The sequence below is a fragment of the Schistocerca serialis genome, chromosome 1, assembly GCF_023864345.2.
Source record: "Schistocerca serialis cubense isolate TAMUIC-IGC-003099 chromosome 1, iqSchSeri2.2, whole genome shotgun sequence".
NCBI classification, from domain to species: domain Eukaryota; kingdom Metazoa; phylum Arthropoda; class Insecta; order Orthoptera; family Acrididae; genus Schistocerca; species Schistocerca serialis.
The window spans coordinates 430,762,830-430,775,195 of NC_064638.1; the positions used below are offsets into that span (position 1 = coordinate 430,762,830).

Here is a 12,366-nt window from a genome sequence, read left to right on the forward strand (position 1 = left end):
TCGCCTCTATATTTGCCACAGACGCACGACCCCCGCAATACTCCAAACTGAATTGTACCATTTGATGATGAATCGCCAGGCGATTCGAAACCAGTCACGAATAAATAAAAATTAAAGGAAGAAAAAACGGCGATTGGTTGTAGTAATTCCTGAAACCTTACGCAGAAAGTTATTTTGTATGGAGAGTCATCGACAGTTGTACAATTAAGTACTGGCGTGCCTCAGGGAAGTGTGTTGAGATTGTTGTTGTTCATGTTGTATGTGGCAGACAATATTAATACTAAGCTCAGACGCATATTTGATATATTTTCGCCTCACTGGCCTAGACTTTGTGTACTGGGTGTAGCAGACTTTTCGCAGATGACGAAGTTATCTAATATGAATTACTGGCTGAAAAAGTTGCACAAATATCCAGTCTGATCTTGAAAAGAATTCAAAGTGGTGCGGAGGTTGGCAACTCACCTTAAATGTTCAGAAATGTCAAATTGTGCTCTACATCAATAGAAAAAATGTTGTATCCTATAACTACAATATCAGTGAGTCACAACTGGAATCAGTGAACTAGTACCTGGGATTAGCAGTTTGTTAGGATTTGAAATAGAATGGTCGCATGGGCAGGTGGGAGGTAAACTAGGCGAAAGACTTACATTCAGTGACAGAATACTGAGAAAATGCAATGAATGTATAAAGGAGACCACTTCAAAACACCATGCGTACCATTCAAAAATATTTCTCATATGCATTGGACGCATATCAGGCAAGACTAACATGGGGTAATGAACTGGTTAGAAGGAGGGCAGCACGAATTGTCATATGTGTATTTGACGCACGAGAGGACCGTTGTGATACTTCAAACCATGAACTGAAAGACACTTGAAGATGTGCAACAACTATTCCGGAAAAGCCTAATTATAATGATTCGAAAATCAGTATTAACTGGGGATCTAGAAATATACTACAGCTCCATACAATTGCTCCCGTAGGGATCTCGAAGACAAGATTAATCTAATTACAGCGCACACAGATGCTTTTAAAGTTTTTCTTCCCGCGCTCGTACGCGAATGGAACGAGAAGCAGCCTGAATATGTGACACAGTGGTACCTAACCACTTCCATGCATTTCACTGTCTTTTGCATAGTACGAATATAGCTATAAAGGCAGTAAGTATACACCAGTTGACAGTGTCCACGGAGTACGTGGCTGGAACCACTTGTAGTTTGAACCACTTGAAGACGATAGAAGTTCCAGAACATTATTAGTTAAACCACAGTGATTATGGAATTCCTTCGTTCTCATATTTCGGGAAAAAGATATTCTTATTACGCAATGTTAGGAAAAAGAAGATTCTACTGTGCCCAGAGATCTGACAAACAAATGCTGCAGGATACACAACACTTTTAACATCTGGTGTCGCCACGATGACGTGTAATTTATACTGGTGTTGAACACAACGGAAACGAGGTCGTCTGCGTGTGTTGTATATTGTAGCCATTTGCTTCAGAGGAGCGCCGACGTGCACATATTTCTCTCACGCGAGGAGTCGGTGGAACACGGCGGAGTTTACTGTTACCTCTCACTTCCTGCACTATAAATAGGCTGCCGGCCAATGCAACGCTGCTGCACCCAGTACACAAAGTCTAGGACAGTGAGGCGAAAATATATCAAATCTGCGTCTGCTTTTGATATCAAAGTTGCCACAAAGCGCACCGACGTTACGCGTTTGCATAGTGAGGCTGGCACAAGCAATTTTGTGGCGTGGCCCTTTCACCGCGATCTGTTAACTATCGGACACCGGCGAATCTTACGACAATAGATATAATTATGCCATTGCTTATCTTCGTCGGAAGTGCGACACAGAACTGGTAGCCAGTCATTCATAAATCTTTCTGAATCTCACAACTGAAGAATGGAAATCGAAAACGTTCTAAGTTTCAAATCTGGCATTTGTCTGGAGAATAAAATAAAATATATCCCTGTTTTTACATAACTGAATTGCATCCAAAAAATTGAGAAGGTATCCTGACACAACAACGCATCACCGCAAAAAAGAATGAGACTAATTATAAAATAAATAATTTGTTATGAACGTTGTGTCATACCAGGAAACTGATTCATTGTAAGTGCCAAAAGAAAGTGCATCTTCAGACGGCTGTTCATGTTTATATTACATTTGTTGTTGTTTGTATTGTTGAGGAAAAAAAAAGTCAGAAACTAATGTGAACAACAGATGTGATATAAACTTGAGAAACCGTCTGAAGGTGAATCCCTCCATCCGAAACCGGTAACGGCGTTATTTGTGTGAATAAAGAGCGTAATGTAACATGGCTGGTTGCTGTTTTCTTCTTTGCAGGAATAAACTTGTATTTTGTACACAGCCACAGGTCAAAAAGTTTGTTTTCGACAAAATAGTAGGAAGAAACGTTTTGTCCCAAATGTCATTAATACCGAGGCACTACGTTTTATTTATTATAATACTTATACACAAATACAGCATTAGGTTACTAACTACTAGAACTGTAGTCAAGAAAAGCCACTTGTTACACATTTTGGAACTCTCGAGGGAAGTACAAGAAGGCGTGGAAATCATGCGCCGTCTACTGAAGCATGTTTAAAAGACTTTCCCTGCGTTTTCAGTTTGCACTCTTCTCTTACATAGTATCTCGTAAATAGACGGCGCTAAGCGTCTAATTTCGTTTCATTTATACAGGAGAGCACTGTGACAAATGCTAAAGCACAGGACTCCATAATATCACGCTTCGTTCATTATTTTATATTTTTTTGTGGCATTTCGTATTTGACGTTCGCAGAATACTTATGTGATATGAAGAGTTTGTCACAGGAGAGGAAGTCCTGGCGGGCCGCATCAGTCAGAGGACTGATGATGAAAAAAAGTGCCATCTTCAAAATTCAGAACTGAACTGGCCAACGGAAGCATATACATTCTCTAAATCTGAATTCATATAAAATATTGGAGCAATTATCGTCGTAAAGCACATTTTCCTATGAATCGACTTGCCTCTCAGTCGAAAGAATGAAGATAATGGTTTTACGTCCCGGCAACGACAAAGTCAGAGAAAAAAGCGCAAGATGGGATTGAGGAAGATTATAGGCAAGGTCCTTTTTAATTTGCCGTAAGTAGTTTAGAGAGGCCACGAAAATTTTTTTTTTTCTGCGTACCTAATACCCATATCACTTTGAGTTACGTATTTGATCCAATGGTCAATTTCCTTGCAGATGTATCTTTTTTTAGTTTCGCGAGACGTCATGACACCAGTATATGCGCTCCCTTGATGGAACGACAGCTACGGTGCTTTGGCATTCGATTTATGAAGCACTCCTGACAGGCACCTGAATATGAGACACTATTTTCTCGAAATCTATTGTACGTACTGGATATAAACATCAAAATAAAAGAGAAAAGCACAGCTGTAAGTAAATCTGTATGGTCGGACGTGAATTTGAACCGCTGCCCTCCCGACTACTCGTCCATTGTCTTACCGTAGTGCCAGTTCGCTCGGAAGTGACTAATGTGAGCTGAGCATTTATTAACAACTATTTTTGTTGCGATTTCGACCTTTCTTCCATGTAGTGGTCTGCACAGTGGGAACAAATACTTTCAGAGAGGTCTGTGTTTCCATCTGATTCTTCCCTGACATTTTAAAGTACCAAAATGCCTGCCGTAGTGTGCGGCATAATCATCACGATATTTTGGGAAAGGAAGACGAGTAGAGGCGGCGGCAAATGAATACTTGTGAAGGACCTCCCGTCCAGTGTCATAGAGGGCCAACTGTGAAACCACTCCTTAAGTAATACTCATTTTGAATTCTTCGGTGTACGCTGTTTGGAATAATCTGGTTTTGAGCGCTCTAACTAATCGCCTGCTAGTGGCGGTAGTCTCTGTTCACTGCAACCGAAATGTTTGTTCTGATAATAACATAATACATTTTCGGCTACAATGGAAAATTACTTGAAATTATCCGTCTCTTTTCATATGAGCTTTTTTTTAATTTTTATTAGTTTTCTTCGTGTCACTCATATTTTTTCGTTTGGTTTCGCATGCAGAAATTATCCACAGTATTAGTAACATTTATTAAAATTCAGAAACACGTCTTCAGTTCGTTGTGACGTAACATGTTTTGTGGGGAATAGGAGCTATGAACTAATCCCGCGAAGCCTGATATGAGATCAGTGCTCATTGTACTAATTGACGCTTTGAAAAGCATTCTGAAGCTACTTAGTATCACTATCCATAAAGGATGTCGAAATACGTCTATACACGTAATATTTTCATTTAAGGATTGTGTTTTTAATTGATATTAACCAATTAAAACATTGGTGCAAATGCATCTATAACTGTGCATCGAATCCAGTATTTTGAGATACAGCGATGAGCCAAACGCTACGCCCACTGCACACAGCGAGACCGAATGCCGCCTGATGGCGTTGAGGTCACGTGACGCGCTAAGGAAAATATGCAAGCTGAGCAGAGACAAATAGGGAATCGTTATAGCGACCATACGGGCTGCAAATGGGGAAATCCACTGAAATGAGAGACTTTGGTAAAAGGAGGACTGTTATGAACCGGCGCCTGGAAACGAGCATCTCGAAAACGGCGAAGCTGTTCGCGTGCTGTTGTCGTGAGAATTCGTGGAAAGTGGTTGAAGGACAATGGAGCCACAGGTAAGCGACAAGGTGTTAGACGTTCATGCCAAATGACAAAACGTGGATGTCGGAGGCTTCCTCGCAGTGGCAAGCAGCATAAACGGCGATCTCTTGGCAGATCTGACGACACAATATAATGCTGATGCAGGCACAAGTGTTTCGGAGCACTCTGTTCAGCGCACATTGTTGGACTTGGTCCAACGCAACAGACGACCCACACGTATTCACATGTTAACCCAACGATATCGTCAATTACGCTGCATTGGGTACGGGTTAATCTAGATTGGACCATGGGTCAATGGAAAAGTATCGGACGGATCTGTTGTAGCAACCGAAGGCACCATGATAGCTGTGGGCTACGAGAATTTTACTGCGGACCATTTGCATCGCGTCATGCTCGATATCTTCCCAAATAGTGATGGCATATTACAACAAGATAACTGCCCCTATAAAGAGGCCAGAATCGTGCTACAGTAGTTTGAGGATAGTAAAATCTCTTTGATGTTTTGGCCACGAATTATTCTGATCCGAACCCGATTGAACACATGTGGGATGCTATTGGCCGCCAATTCCGGGCCTACAACCTACCAGCCCATAATTTGCGAGAATCGGGTGAGCTGTGCATAGGCATCTGGAGCCATGTGCCTCCGAAAACGTATCAAGGAGATGTCTAATCCATGCCAAGCAGAACCATTACTGTATTACGTTCCAAAGATCGACCTACATACTCTGAGGTGATAAAAGTCATGAGATACCTCCTTTTTCCCGGCCTAATGCAGCAACTCTGTGTGGCATGGACTCAACAAGTCGCTAGAAGTCCTCTGGAGAAATATTGTGAGCCATGCTGCCTCTGTAGCCGTCCAGAATTGCGAAGAAGTTGCCGTCGCTCTATTTTGTGCACGAAATGACCATTCGATTATGTCACATAAATGTTCGGTGGGATTCATGTCGGGTGATCTGGGTGGTCAAATCATTTGCTCCAATTGTTCAGAGTGTTATCAAACCAGTCGCGAGCATTTGTGGCCCGGTGACATCACTGTTTCGGAACATGAAGTCCATGAATTCAAATATCCATTTTCAGCCTCTTAGCCGTTCAGTAGGATCAGAGGACCCAGTACATTCCATGTAAACACAATCCGCACGATTATGGAGCCTCCACCAGCCTGCATAGTGCCTTGTTGACAAATTCGATCCGTGACTTTGTGGCGTCTGCGCTACACTCGAACCCGTCAGTCAGCCCTTACCAACTGAAATCTGGGACTCATCTGACCAGGCCACGGTTTTCCAGTCGTCTAGCGTCCAACCGCTATGGTCACGAGCCCAGGAGAGGCGCTGCGGGCGAGGTCGTGCTGTTAGCAAAGGTACTCGCGCCGGTCGTCTGCAGCCATAGCCCATAGCGCCAAAATTCGCCGCGCTGCCCAGACGGACACGTTCGTCGTACGTCCCACATTGATTTCTGGGTTTATTTTATGTAGTATTGCTCGGCTGTCAGCACTGACAACGCCATGCAACGCCGCTGCTCTCTGTCGTTAAGTGAATACCGTCGACCATTGCGTTGTCCATGGTGAGAGGTAATAACTGAAATTTAGTCCTCTCGGCACGCTCTTGACACTACGGATCTGGGAGTATTGAATTCCCGAAATGGAATGTCCCATGCGTCTAGCTTCGACTACCATTCTGCGCTCGAAGTCTGTTAATTCTCGTTGTACGGCCTGAATCACATCGGAAACCGTTTCCCATTAATCACCTTAGTACAAATGACAGCTCTGCCAGTGCACTGTACGCGATACTACCGTCACCTGTGTAAGTGCATAACGCTATCCCATGACTTGTATCACCTCATTGTACTATTAAACAGGTGGTATCTATGTTGTGGCATACTACTGTGTGTATCAACTGTTTTTAACAGAACCAACAATTGCACTGATTCACACAGAAAACTGGCCGTCACTGTTATTTGCCGGCCTTTGTGGCCGAGCGGTTCTAGGCGCTTCAGTCCGGAACCGCGCTAGTGCTACGGTCGCAGATTCGAATCCTGGCTACGGCATGGATGTGTGTGATGTCCTTAGGTTAGTTAGGTTTAAGTAGTTCTAAGTCTAGGGGACTGATGACCTCAGATGTTAAGTTCCATAGTGCTCAGAGCCATTTGAGCCACTGTCATTTGAAATTGTGCAGCTAGTATTTTGATTCATAAAACGCTTCGTAATTCTGACCTAGGGGGTGGCTGGCGCCCTGAGAGATGTCATAAGCCACGATAATAGAAGACACTGTCTTAGCTGAAAGTGGCGGCACTGGTAGAGTTTTGTACTGAGTTACGGCTGCTGGGAGCGACGTCTTCGGATGAGACTATGCATCTTCGACTTCGATAAGTGCTGTGGTAGCAACAGTGACGACTAACATATTGAAGTGGAGCAATATGTTTTTATTTTGCGTTGAATGGTAATAAGCAAATATTGCACAGAAGTTTTGTTTGTCTTTCAAACTTCTGTGTCATACCAAACATCAAATGAATCTGTGGATCTGCAACTCTGGACAAATCAACAAACACAAGATAAGCCTATCCACAGGAGTTGAGACTTTTAGATACTAGTAGATGGGAGCTCGAGTTTTATGCTAAAACATTAAAACGAAGGTACATCTCAAATCGTCCTGTTGGCTTTCCTTGTAGCAGAGATTGTAACAAGTCCGATTTATGTATACCACTCGATCGGGATCTGAATAGCAGCCCAAATGAATATTAATTAATGTGACCGTGTACCTAATGGGGCTGGCAATCGGATTTTGACTGCTACGGAGTTGTTACATTCCATTTTGTCCTTCTCAATGCTGTAATAATGAAATGTCTGGTGACAAGAAGAACGCCAACACAGCTTCACTAATCAAGACCTACATTCGCCTCAAAAACACAAGAAAAAGGAGACAGCCACTGCCTTCGTCATACATAATTAATTACGGCTAATCTCAGCACAGGCCTCTTCGTTATTCATTATTGTCACACGCAATTCAATCACTGCAATCCAATTGATGCCGGCGCGGTAGACGCGAAACCAAAAATATCGGCACAGAAATATCACTGATCACTCTCGTAATTGTCCTTCTTCACTTTCCCGTATTATTCTAACACAAAGGGGTTAAACCGCGGCGATGGCCACTCCCTTTATCGGTAAACCTTGCTCGGACCCCGCAGCCTGGTAACGCTTCAACGCTACACTCGCTCTCGCAACACGACACTATCGATTGTTTGCCCTATCGACCTGTGCTGAGTGCAAAACTTATAGTAAGGGCCTACGGACCCCTTACATCCCCGCCCTCGAAAACTTCTTTGGAGCCACTGGCGTAAAAGAATCGGCAAGGGAATTAGACATTGCTACATCTGAACAAAACACATAGTGTAAATAATTAATGAAATTACAATTCACCAAATAATCCCTCGACTTCGGTAGTGGGCTGCCTCCACAATAATATTCTACAAAAGGTTATTACACCTCATAAACATGGCATTGTCCAAATTACAATTTTTTATATCAAACAGCAATAGTGCTCTATAGTCCAATATTGAATGAAACACACAACATACAATCAAAAAATTATTACTTGAACACATGACATATGAATTATTATACTACAAATTAGTTGTTACAGGTTTTATACCTATTCTCAGGTAATCGTCGATATGAAATATGCAATTCTAATTATAATACATCAGAAAACACAATGTAAATAAACATTTCCCTTTTTCAAATGTCCGTTTAACAACTAAATGTTCTAAACATGTCCTACTCAACTACATCAAGGAGCTTGAACACTCTCATTTCAGACATTCGCCCTAATCGAGTTCCCCTTCCTCATCTGGGTTATCCCTGTTCTCGTGTGAGTAGTAGCTTTTTATGTTTTCCACATGTTCCTTACCATGCACTCTCTTTGTCCGTGCATATTCCAACTCCACAGTGTTAGGATGACCAATTTTTATAATCTTGTACGGTCCCTTATAAACGTGGTTAAATTTATGTATTTCAGCGTTTATTTTCTTTGATTTTGCATGAACCTTTACTAGTACCAGGTCTCCCACTCGGTAAGTTATCGGTTTCACTAGCTTGTCGTGTCTTTCCTGTCTTTTTTCTAGCCTTCTCCTTCATACTTAATTCCACTAGCTCCAATTTCCTTTCCCAGGTCAATCAACTTCCTGGTGGGTAGACTACCAACTCACGAAAAATACTGTCGGGTTCTTGATTGAGCAATACTTCACATGGTGCAAACCCTGTAGAATCATGTGGGAGGTGATTGCTGACCCGCTCAAATTCTTCCAGATATTCTTTCCATGAACCATGCTTCCTATGACAGTATGTTCAGCATAAACCGTTCAATTCCTTCATTGTTCGTTCTGCTGGGTTAGAAGCTGGCCTATAACTAGAAATGGCAATTTGCTGAATTCTGTGCTCATTTAGCATCTCTGTCCACTCCTTTGACCTAAATTGTGACCCATTATCACTCAAAATTCGCTTAGGAATACACACCTTTTGAAAATAGTCTTTCTCAAAATGGTTAATGATGGCTCTACTAGTGGCTTTCTTCAACGGGTAAAATTTTATGTACTTGGAAACCAGTTCTTCCACTACTAAGATTTGTGTGTAATTCCCTCGTGAGGCAGGAAGTGGCCCAAAGAGATCCACTGCAACTATGTCCTTAATTGCTGTGGGTACAATTGGATGCATATATCCTTTGTGCTGTACTGTAGTCGTTTTAGATTTTTGACAGGTGTCACATGTACTCAGTATCTTACGTATACGCCTTCCCATGTTGTTGAATGCACAATCTAACTTCAACTTTTCCAGACACTTCTTCGGTCCATAATGCGCATTACTATAGTGCGTATACCAAACTAATTTTTCTACTACATGCTCAGGCACACAGAGTTTCCAGTTCTCCTCACTCTCCTTGTTTCTTTTATAAAGTATCCCATTATGAATATAATAAAATGTGCGAATTCTTTCCTCTCCTGCACACCTGTATTTGTTTTTAATTGTCTTTAATTTCTCGTCCTCATTCTGTTCCCTGCGCACATTCTTTAGGAACTCCCTTATGAATTCTTCATACTGTACTCCCTTCATCAGGTTAATTCTAACTCCCTCTCCTTCTGGCCTATCCACCAACATTCCTCTCGAGTCAGCTGGTAATCTTGATAAAGCATCAGGTATTATATGTGTTGCTCCTGGTTCATAAATTATCTCGAAGTCATAGTCCTGTAATGCCAGGGCCCACTGCGTTGGTCTGCTATGCCTCAACTTGCTTGTGGTCAGAAATGTAAGGGCCTTATGGTCAGTCACTACTTTCACATGTCTTCCGGCCAAATAATATCGGGAACGCTTAAACCCCCACACAATTGCCAATGCCTCCCTTTCGGTAATAGAATATTTCCTCTCCCAAGCATTTTAACTTCTGCTACCGAACGCTATTGTTCTTACACTCTCACCATTTCCGCTCCTCTCCATTTGGTACAAATGTATTCCTAGTCCATAGTCAGAGCTGTCTGCTCCTAAATAAAAATCCTTGGAAAAATCCGGGTGGTACAATATGTCTGCACTATATAGTGCTTCCTTGATACTCTCAAACTCGGTTTGGCACTCTGCACTCCAATGCCACGGCATCCTCGCCTTGGTCAATTCCCTCATACTCGGGGCATTAAGTACAGATCCTTTGACAAATTTTCTATAAAACTCACAAACCCCAAAGAATGCTCGCAACTGTTTCTTACTATGGGGGGTCGGAAAATTTCTAATAGCCTCCATTTTACTAGGATCAGAATAGATACCCTCCTCGGATATTATATGGCCCAGGAATTTTATCTTTGATTTGCCAAATTCCGACTTGTCCAGGTTTACAGTTGCCCCTGCGGTTTCAACAGCTGCCAAGATTGCATCCTATCTATTCAAATGTTCTTCCCATGATTCGCTTGGTATCAAGAGGTCATCCACGTAGACGGTGACCTTTTTAAGTAACTCCTCGCCTAGTATCTTATCCATCGCTCTTATGAATTCAGACACTGACACATTAAGCCCAAGTGGCAACACTCTAAATTGATAGCACCTTCCTCCATAAGTAAATGCTGTATACTGGGGGGACTGTGGCCAATGGTATTTGCCAGTAACCAGCAGTTAAGTCGATACTACTAAGCACCTTTCCTCCTCGGAATTTTTGAATCAGTTCTTCTATAGTCTCAGGTTTGTCTCGCTCCGGCTCGATGATTTTGTTCACTGTTCGTGCATCGAAAACTATCCTCACCTTTCCATCCTTCTTATCAACAACAAATCGGGGGTTGTTATATTGACTGTTGGCCCTTTCTATAACACCAAGGTCCATCATCCTCTGTATCTCTTCATCTACTGCTCCTCGTTTCGCCTGGGGAATGGAGTCCTGTTTTATATTGAACGGTTTATGGTTCTTTATCTTTAGCTTACACTCCACCCCTTTCATGATACCTGGCCGTTGAGAAAATACCTTACAACGCCTGTATAATACTGTGGCTAATTTCCTCTTAGTCCCCTCATCTAGGTGTGTCATCTCTTCCAATTTTTTATTGATCTTATCCTCTTTATGTCTATTCTCTCGTGCTAATCCCTCAAGGTATATCAACACTTCCTCTTCTAGTTCCTCTTCTCCGTATCCCATGGTGGGTTCCTCTTCATGACACAAATTTATCCTTCTGAATTCCTCCTCTTCTTTGATTGCACTCCCCCCAGCAAACTTTAATCTCTTCTCTTCTCCGTTTCTTCCTTTGACCTTGATAGTGCCTTCATCAAAACTCACTACTGCATCAACTTCATTCAACCAATCTATCCCTAAAATAATTGATGTGTTCAATCCAGCCACCACCAAAAATGTTGCTTTGTATTCTTCTCCCTCTATCTCGAAGGTAATCAACACTTGTTCTTTAATAGGTTTACTCCTTGCACCCAAAGCATTCACAATTCTCACTCCACTCACTGGGAAACTAGGCAAGCTAATATTTGCTTTTAGTATCTGTTCATATAACCTTTTGGATACTGCACATGCTTCACTTCCTGTATCGACTAATGCCTCGATATTCAGTCCACATAGCTTGATCCCTATCATGGGTAGCATGGGTTCTTTGGGAATCCCACTTCTTTCCTCCAGTAGATCTTCTCTCAGATCTCCACCATTGTCGTGTCATAGTAGGTTTACTCTGGTCCTTGTAGCTCTCACTCCTGACCGGACCTCATCTGGAGTGTCATTCAGTTTTCCGGTCTCTCCGCCTCTTCTATATGCACTGTCATTCATTCGCCTATCCCATCCTCTCTCATGATCTCTCGGTTCTTCACTCCTTCTCCAATCATTTCTCCATTGCCGTTCACCACCATGGTTCCTGTACCTATGGCCACCACCTCTTCCTCTATAATTAGACGAATTACCAAAATGATTCCTTGGGTCATTACTTCCCCCTCGGTTTTGATCATTAGCTTGATTGTGTTCCTGTGATCGAACAGATTCCAACTGTTCCAGTATTTCCATCAAGGCCTCCCTATCTTTAATTAGGCTCCCGGATACACTTTCTTGCATTCTCCGGCTCATTCTTCTTTTTATCGCTGATATCATTACGTCATCACTCAGGGGTTGTTCCAAGGTCTCGTTCAATTCCCACAAATGTTCGGCAAACTCTCTCAACGTTCCTCTCCATGTACTAAGTGA

General features: G+C 42.3%; 1 protein-coding gene across 1 annotated transcript in view; it reads right to left on the reverse strand.

The window, feature by feature from the left end:
• Positions 1–12,366, reverse strand: part of LOC126481411 (transient receptor potential channel pyrexia-like) — a 202,319-nt gene that overhangs the window by 145,280 nt on the left and 44,673 nt on the right. The gene's annotated exons all lie outside the window — the stretch shown is intronic.